The sequence below is a fragment of the Macrobrachium nipponense genome, chromosome 26 (assembly GCF_015104395.2).
Source record: "Macrobrachium nipponense isolate FS-2020 chromosome 26, ASM1510439v2, whole genome shotgun sequence".
In the NCBI taxonomy this organism is placed as follows: Eukaryota; Metazoa; Arthropoda; class Malacostraca; order Decapoda; family Palaemonidae; genus Macrobrachium; species Macrobrachium nipponense.
Genome location: NC_087215.1, coordinates 375449 through 385448, shown reverse-complemented (window position 1 = coordinate 385448; position 10000 = coordinate 375449).

Genomic DNA, 10000 nt, shown 5'->3' with positions numbered 1-10000 from the left:
ATCTGGCAGGAAAAAGTGAGCAGATGGAGGCTATCTGCCTACAGAACCAGAGCCTGCAGAGGAAGGCACTAGAGGACCAGCAGGCTTTGGACCAACATCAGAAGGAAATCCTACTACTGAGAGACTGTCAGGTTGCAAAGGAAAATGATCTTTTGCAGAATAGAAAACAGCTATTGGAATACGAGAGGATGATCCAAGAGCTACACAAAGATCTGGCAGGAAAAAGTGAGCAGATGGAGGCTATCTGCCTACAGAACCAGAGCCTGCAGAGGAAGGCACTAGAGGACCAGCAGGCTTTGGACCAACATCAGAAGGAAATCCTACTACTGAGAGACTGTCAGGTGGCAAAGGAAAATGATCTTTTGCAGGCTTTGGACCAACATCAGAAGGAAATCCTACAACTAAGAGACAGTCAGGCTGCAAAGGAAAATGATCTTTTGCAGAATAGAAAACAGTTATTGGAATACGAGAGGATGATCCAAGAGCTACAGAAAGATCTTGGCAGGAAAAAATGAGCAGATGGGAGGCTATCTGCCTACAAGAAACCAAAGCCTGCAGAGGAAGGCACTAGAGGACCAGCAGGCTTTGGACCAACATCAGAAGGAAATCCTACTACTGAGAGACTGTCAGGTGGCAAAGGAAAATGATCTTTTGCAGGCTTTGGACCAACATCAGAAGGAAATCCTACAACTAAGAGACAGTCAGGCTGCAAAGGAAAATGATCTTTTGCAGAATAGAAAACAGCTATTGGAATACGAGAGGATGATCCAAGAGCTACAGAAAGAACTGGCAGGAAAAAATGAGCAGATAGAGGGGCTCATGGTGCAAGATAGCAACAAACAAAAGGAAATAGACGGACTTCGTAAGGAACTGGAGGCGAAGGCGAAAGAATTTGATGAGCTCTTTAGTCGAAATGACACAAATGAACAAAATCTCATCAGATGCGAGAATAAAATTGGAGAATTAGAGAAAAATATTTAGTTGAAAAGCAACGAGAAATCTGTGACTTCGAAGAGAGATAGAAGACAGAGATAGTGATGTAAGCAAGTTGTTTTTGTGAGAAGAAAGTTGAATGTCTCAAGATGGAATTAGAAGAAATGCAATTGGCTTTTGATGAACTTGTAAGCCATAATGAAATAAATCTGAAAAAATTTAATTGAAAAACAAAAAGAAATTGATGAACTTCAAAAGGACATGGAAGACAAAGAGAAAGAAATAGACAGCCTTATTCAAAAGGAGAAGGAAGTTAAGGATTTTAAGGAAGAATTAGCAAACAAGATATTGCTTTTCAATAGAATTTTGAGTCTAAACGAAAAAAATGAGAAAGTAGTAGTTGCAAAAGAAAAAGAAATTGAAAAGCTTAGAAAGGAATTAGCAGACAGAGATAAAAAAATGGAGAGGCTAATTCAGTATGAGATGGAGCAACACGAGACTGAAGAGCTCCTGAAGGAGTTGAAGAAGAAGCAGCTGGAGATTGAGGAGCTTTCTTGTCAAAACCTGAGACAAGAGGAGGAACTCAAAATGAAGCAGAAGGAAGTTGAACAGATTGAGAACCTGAGAGAACAAGACCGGGCCAAGTACTTGGAGTACGTGGAGTCTCGCTTTAAGGAAATAAACGAGAGCATAGGAGAGAAGGTCACTGACCTAGCAGTAGAGGTCCTTTGTCTACGCGAAGAAGTTCAGCGGAAGAACAAATTGCTGGAGGAGCTTGGAGTCCCGTTGGAAATTCTCGACGAGGAGACGGGACAAGTGGAGAATAGAAAAGGAAGCTCGTCTCCAACAGCTGGTTGCTGAGGATGAGATGCAGGACCAGCTGTGGAGACTTGAAAAGTCCTGTCAGTCAGTCAGGAGCCCAGAGGAGAGCAAAAACAAGGACGTAGAGAGTAAAATTAACCAGAGCATTACCTCTGAAGTAATATGTATATGTATGTATATTACACCACACACACATACATACATATATATATATATACACACACCCCCAGTGTGTATATATATGTACACACACAACACACACATATATGTACACACACCCCAGTGTGTATATATATGTACACACACAACACACATATATGTACACACACCCCCAGTGTGTATATATATGTACACACACAACACATACACATATATACACACACATCGCATCCCTCATGTGTGTCTATACACACACATACATGCACTCACATACATATATACATACATATATAATTGTTCTCAAAACCAAGGGATCTGAGCTCTAGCCTGGTTTGGAAACATTAGAATTGGCCCACTTCCTTCCACCTCTCTATTCCCAACACAACAAGCTGACAAGATGGGCGAGCTCTCCCTACTGGCTAGGAGCAGAAAGACTTATCCAGGAGAGTCTGCCTGAGCACTCACCTAAGGAGCTGATGCTGATCAGCTGGTTCCAGGTCTCAGGAATCCTCCTTGTAGGGCAGCTGAGAGCTAACACAGGAAATTGCCTTATTGATCTCCTGGTGTTGGTTGGGAGAAGAAGGGCTCCTGGGTTATGTCCAGTGACTGTTTCCATTGGAAGATGGGGAGAGGCTCCTCCTCCTATTGGAGGCGTAGGTGATCGTTGCCTCCGTCTAAGATCTCTGTGTTCCTGGCAATCTGCAGCGCCTGGTGGGGGCGCTGCAGATTGTCAGGAACACAGAGATCCTGGGCAGAGGCATCGGCATTGCCGCCGCCTTGATAGGTGGAGGCCTCTCTATCCTCAACGGAAACTGTCACTGGACATGAACCAGGAGACCCACAGGGATCTGAGCTCTAGCCTGGTTTGGAAACTATAGAATTTGGCTCACTTCCTTCCACCTCTCTAATTCCCAACACAAGAAGCTGACAAGAATGGTGAGCTCTCCTACTGGCTGGGAGCAGAACGACTTATCCAGGAGAGTCTGGCTGAGCACTGAAGGAGTTGATCGGCTGGTGCCAGGTCTTAGGAATCCTCCTCGTAGGGCGGCTGTAGGGCTAACACGAAATTGCCTTGCTGATCTCCTGGTTGGGAGAAGAAGGGCTCCTGAGTTATGCCCAGTGACGATTTCTATCGGAGGATGGGTGGGGAGAGGCTCCTCCTATTGGAGGCGTAGGTGATCGTTGCCTCCGTCTAAGATCTCTGTGTTCCTGGCAATCTGCAGCGCCTGGTGGGGGTGCTGCAGATTGTCAGGAACACAGAGATCCTGGGCAGAGGCATCGGCCATCGCCGCCTCCGATAGGTGGAGGCCCTCCCAATCCTTCAATGGAAATCATCACTGGACATGACCCAGAAGCCCTTCTTCTCCCAACCAGGAGATCAGCAAACCAATTCCGTGTTAGCCCTACAGCCGCCCTATGAGGAGGATTCCTGAGACCTGGCACCAGCCGATCAACTCCTTCAGTGCTTGGCCAGACTCTCCTGGATAAGTTGTTCTGCTCCTAGCCAGTAGGGAGAGCTCGCCCATCTTGTCAGCTTGTTGTGTTGGGAATAGAGAGGTGGAAGGAAGTGAGCCAATTCTATAGTTTCCAAACCAGGCTAGAGCTCAAATCCCTGTGGGTCTCCTGGTTCATGTCCAGTGACAGTTTCCGTTGGAGGACAAAGAGGGCCTCCACCTATCAGAGGCGGCAAAGGCCGATGCCTCTGCCCAGGATCTCTGTGTTCCTGACAATCTGCAGTGCCCCCACCAGGCGCTACAGATTGCCAGGAACACAGTGATCTTAGACGGAGGCAACGATCACCTACGCCTCCGATAGGAGGAGCCTCTTCCCATCTTCCAATGGAAACAGTCACTGGACATAACCCAGGAGCCCTTCTTCTCCCAACCAACACCAGGAGATCAACAAGGCAATTCCCTGTGTTAGCTCTTCAGCCGCCCTACGAGGAGGATTCCTGAGACCTGGAACCAGCTGATCAGCATCAGCTCCTTAGGTGAGCACTCAGGTAGACTCTCCTGGATAAGTCGTTCTGCTCCCAGCCAGTAGGGAGAGCTGGCCCATCTTGTCAGCTTGTTGTGTTGGGAATAGAGAGGTGGAAGGAAGTGAGCCAATTCTATAGTTTCCAAACCAGGCTAGAGCCTTGTTGATCTCCTGGTGTTGGTTGGGAGAAGAAGGGCTCCTGGGTTATGTCCAATGACTGTTTCCATTGGAAGATGGGAAGAGGCTCCTCCTATTGGAGGCGTAGGTGATCGTTGCCTCCGTCTGAGATCTCTGTGTTTCTGGCAATCTGCAGTGCTTGGTGGGGGTGCTGCAGACTGTCAGGAACACAAGAGATCCTGAGCAGAGACATCGGCCATCGCTGCCTCCGATAGGTGGAGGCCCTCCCCATCCTCTGATGGAAACCGTCACTGGACGTGACCCAGGAGGCCTTCTTCTCCCAACCACCACCAGAAGATCAGCAAGGTAATTCCCTGTGTTAGCCCCTCAGCCACCCTATGAGGAGGAATCCTGAGACCTGGCACCAGCCGATCAGCTACTTCAGTGCTCGGCCAGACTCTCCAATAGGTGGAGGCTCTCCCCACCCTCCAACGGAAACTGTCACTGGACATGAACTGGGAGTCTGGCCGAGCGCCGCAGGATCAGCTGGTGCCAGGTCTCGGGCCTCCTACTTGTAGGGTACGATGCCATAAGCAGTCAGCTACTTATGGCAGGTCTCGGGCCTCCTACTTGTAGGGTGCGATGCCGTAAGTAGCAGTCAGCTACTTATGGCTGCTTTCTCATGGCAGTGGTTGGGAGAAGATTCTCCTGGGTGATGTTGGAGGTAGTCAATGCCTCTGTCTGGGATCTCTGTGTTCCTGGCGATCTGCAGTGCCTGCTGGGGGCACAGCAGACTGTCAGGAACACAGAGATCTTGGATGGAGACATTAGCCATTGCTCCCTCTGATAGGTGAAAACCCTCACCATCCTCTGACGAAAACTGTCGCGAGACATGACCCAGGAGACCCTTCTCTCGACCACCAACAGGAGAAAATCAAGGTGCATCCTCAGGATAGCCCTTTAATCAGCCATTACTTCAGGTAGCACACCCTTTGAGCATTACTCCTGGGACGCGGTTCCAACCAATCAGCTCCAGCACTTGGCCATACTCTCCCAGATGAGTTGTTCTGCTTACAGCCAGTTAGGAGAGCTCCCTCATTTCAAAGATCTCTGTATGCTAGTGAGCTAATATTTTGCCTTCTCAGCTTAGTGTATAAGTTTCTTCATTTCTGCAGGTAAATTACAAAGCAGCTGTCCAAAGTTCATTTATTATTCTGCTGCTTCAGTACCACTAAGAGGAGGCGAATGGCACCAGGGGTACACACAAGGAATATCTATACCTGAAAAAGGCTTAACAAAGAAGGGGATCCATTTTAATCAGGGTGCTCTCTTATTGATTGCTGGTCTGGCTGACTGATGCAGGCACTGATTGGTTGGCGCAGGGAGCTGTGGTCATGGCTCGAAGAGGAGGGCAGCTGGATCATTGTCTCAAGCACAAACCTCATTGAATTCCTGTTGGTGGTTAGCAGGAGGAGAGTTTCCTGGGTAACATTTAGCATAGGTTTCCACTGTAGAATGGCGAGGGCCTCCTTACAGCAGAGGTGGCAGTGGTCAATGTTGCTGTATATGACTCGGGTATTCTTTGTGATCTGTTGGTGTTAGGGGTGCCATGCTCCCTCATGCAGTGTTGGTACACTGCCCCTTCATGCAGATGGATGTAAGAATGGTGGTATCCATTGCTGGGGCACAGTATTTTGTAGACGAGAATGGATGCCACCGTTCCTACACTGGTATGACAACGACTTTCTAAGCGGATGCCATCCATCTGCATTTAAGGGTGGTGTACCAGCACTGCATGAGGGAATGCAGCAATCCCCCCCCTCAAAAGCCAACAGATCATATGGAATACCAGAACCCTTGATGGTGGCACCTGCTATAAGGAGGTCTTCACCATTCTACAATGGAAACTATGCTAAATGTTACTTGGTAAAAACCCTCTTCCTGCCAACCAACATCACGAGAACAACGGGGCGTGCCCCTGAGACAACCACACTGCCACTTTCCTCCTCGAGCCGTGGGTAGCGCCCCTTGGCGTTAACCACCAGCGCCTTCATCGGCTAGCCAGATCCGCAGTCAATAGGAAGAGCTCCCTAAATATTCCTGAATGCACCCCATGTGTGTTCACCTCCTTTCACTGGTAGCAAGGACAATCAAAGTGCTGGAATAATAAATTAACTTTGCACAGTTGCTTGAAATGCAGAAACTTATACAGCAAGTTAGGATGGCAAAATATATGCACAACAGTGTACAGCATGTTATTCTTCTTATCAAGTTTCCTAAGGACAGATATATAGAGTTTACCGCCTGGTGTCTTACCCATGTGACTCCCATGTCAGTCCTTTCACTCCTTGTAGATGACCGCTAGAGCACATGTCGAAACGTCAGAGTTCAATAAACATGAAAACTTTATAACATCCTCACGAAAACTTGATGCACAGACACCAGCTGCACGTTAATGTAGATTGTAAGAAATGTAGGTATGGCTTAGAACTCGACAGTTGCGAGGACAACTAACAGAAACATTCAAAATACTGAAAGGCATAACAAAAGTAGACAGTAACCTATTTACGTTAAATATTCAATGGTAAATATCTCGTTCGCGCTTAAATGAAAACTACGAAGGAAAACAAAGTAAGAAATAAAGGTTCAGGAAATATCATGCCATTTTGAATTTGTTGCTTTTATATAGAGTGTCTTCGCCAATATATACCGAACTTGTTCAGTTGACCTTAATATCTATAACTCAGTTGACCTTAATATCTATAACAAATACCTAATTTTCCTGAACAGGCTGAACAAGTGACTGTTTGAGTCGAGAGCTATGTAGTAGAATTAAGGCCAAAGGCCAAGCACTGGGACCTATGAGGTCATTCAGCGCTGAAATGGAAATTGACAGTAAAAGGTTTGAAAGGTGTAACAGGAGGAAAACCTCGCAGTTGCACTATAAAACATTTATTAGGAGAGGGTGGACAGTAATATGGAAGAAAGAGAATATGGACGGAAGTACAGTAAAAGGAATGAAAGTAGTTGCAGCTAGAGGCCGAAGGGACGCTGCAAAGAACCTTAAGTAATGCTTATGTTGCATCAAAAGAGGTGCACTGATGGCACTAACCCCCTGCAAAGCACCTTAAGTAATGCCTACAGTGCACCGCATGAAGTCCACCGACGGCGCTACCCCCCAACGGGGAAGTGACTGTTCCGTATAGGAAGATAAAAATAAGAACCAAAAATTAATATCAAAGAGAAAGTCACAGATACGTTATGACTAAGGAGGTAGTCATTTTGCAAACGTCAACAGAAAGAGAAACAAAATAACCCAGAAGGGACGGAAGGCTTTGATAAGGAACCGATGAATTAATAAGTGAAATTGTCAAGAAGAAGAATAATCAGGAATTAAGCGGATAATTCACTTTAATTTAGAAAACAACCTTACGGACCTATTAGGTTATTACAGAGGCAGAAAGTAGGAACAAGAAAGGTAATCAAGAATCTGATCAGTAATTTTTGTTTGTATGGTGTTTTTACGTTGCATGGAACCAGTGGTTATTCAGCAACGGGACCAACGGCTTGACGTGACTTCCGAACTACGTCGAGAATGAAACTTCTATCACCAGAAATATACATCTCCGACCCCTCAATGGAATGCCCGAGAATCGAACTCGCGGCCACCAAGGTGGCAGGCCAAGACCATACCGATCACGCCACTAAGGCGCTATTTGATCAGTAATGGACCGAAAAATTATTATTATAAGTTTCTCTATTTAAGTATGGTCTAAATCTATCTAATTTTCTAACTGCACTAAAAATAGACTTGTGAGATGTATTTTCCAACCACTGGTCCTGCATTACTGATTGAAAGAGAGAGAGATAGAGAGAGTTACAAGGAGTTACAAGGATTAGGATGTCTCAAAGACTTGTTAGTCCATCCGTGGAGACATCGTGTGCTCACTTATCTGTAGGAGTATGAGTACGAGTATGAGAAGACCTGCCACCAACAATGACACCACCGATCACGACAACTCCAAGGAAGACAACGCCCCCGAACGAGATATACTCCTGCAACCAGCGAAAATCAAATCAGCTGTGACTTCCCGCAGCGTAGCACAATGCCCATCAACGTTACCGCGCTGCTCAGGAGGTCTCGACGGCTGCAGGACCTGCAGCATCGCAACCATCGACTCGGAAAAAGGGGCTTGAGACCTGGCTCAAGCCACCACTACTACTTCTAGTAGCAACAGACACAAGATAGTAAAAATATTACTACTATTTTTAACAGTAGCAGAAACAGTAGAATACTGTTAAACACTTCACACACTTAAAAGATGTCAAACATTCCAAGAAGGCTGTCTATCTCTCTCTCTCTCTCTCTCTCTCTCTCTCTCTTTCCAGGCAAGATATTTCCAGATGACACCGATAATAATCAACTTGCGGACCAAGTACCCTTACTTCTTCCGACGTCCCAAGGAACGCACTGGAACCCCAGCCCATCTCCCCCCCCCCCCCCCCCCCCCCCCCCCCCCCCCCACCCCAAGAAGGGCCCAAGAGCACGAAATTAAGATTCTGCAGATGTGTCACACAAAAGATCAACATTGCAACCTGAGAAATGTCGACAGAATTATAAGTGCTGAGTACCTCGTCGTCATCAGGTGATATTCGTGGGTGAAATATTGAAAGACCGTCGTAATTGGTCGCTTCTCTCTTCGAATGTAATAAATTTATTACTAGAATCATAAATAACGCATAAATAGCGAGCGCACGGGACCGCTAACATACTAAGTCATTCTAGAACGGTGTGTAAATCTCTATAACATTGTAAGCATTGTAACATCTCTCCCTCTCTCTCTCTCTCTCTCTCTCTCTCTCTCTCTCTCTCTCTCTCTCTCTCCATGAATGACACAGAAAATAAAATATACATGGAGAGAGAGAGAGAGAGAGAGAGAGAGAGATTCGAATGTCCAGTTTTCCACAAATTCATATAACTTCCAATTTAATTTTACAACGTAAAAAGGATTCTCGTGACACCTTCAACCGCCTATCATGGCCATTTCTTGTTTCCTCTAGACTCCCTGCCCCACCCACGGGGGTATATCCTCCCTCCCCATCCCCCCGGGGGGAGATAATCCCCTCACCCCTCGTATGTGAGCCCTGACCCAAAAAACGCCTTTTTCCCTAAGAACCACCAGTTGTGACGTACAATATCACTTCCTCTCAATTGCATATCCCGTAGACATAAGCCTCTCTCTCTCTCTCTCTCTCTCTCTCTCTCTCTCTCTCTCTCTCTCTCTCTCTCTCTCTCTCTGGAATCTCATATGTAATATACATTCAATGCAAGGTACAACAATTGATCTTTGCAAACAGGCCCTCCTCCCTCCTCCTCCTCCTCCTCCTCTCTCATTAAATGCGAGGAATAACAAGTGACATTCGCGGACAACAAGCTCACACCAAAACCTCTTGCTCTCTCTCTCTCTCTCTCTCTCTCTCTCTCTCATTTACCCAGATGCTCAACTCGAGCCAAACAGCGATGGCCAGGACAAAGGCCCGGCGGCCAATCTCTTGCTTGCATATTAATCAAAACAACCGGAGCCTCTCATTCGAGGAGAGCGACTCCCTCACGGCCAATGACAGCCGCCAATGAATAGCAAATATGCAGTGATTAACTTCTCCTGTAAATGAATGCTAACCTCTCAGAGAGAGAGAGAGAGAGAGAGAGAGAGAGAGAGAGAGAGAGGTTCTGTGCATTTATGATGGCTGTTAGTTGTGGATGGAGACGATGATGTAGAGAGAGAGAGAGAGAGAGAGAGAGAGAGAGAGAGAGAGAGAGAGAGAGAGAGAATTCTTGTATTTATGATGGCTTTCATATTTGGCAAATTATAAAAAATCAATCGATTTTCCCCCAAATTGAATAACTCTAGAAGCTACAGTAAGATTCCTTGTAGGTCGACGTCTTTCTTGAAGAATTCTTGGTAATACACACACAGACAAACACATACAC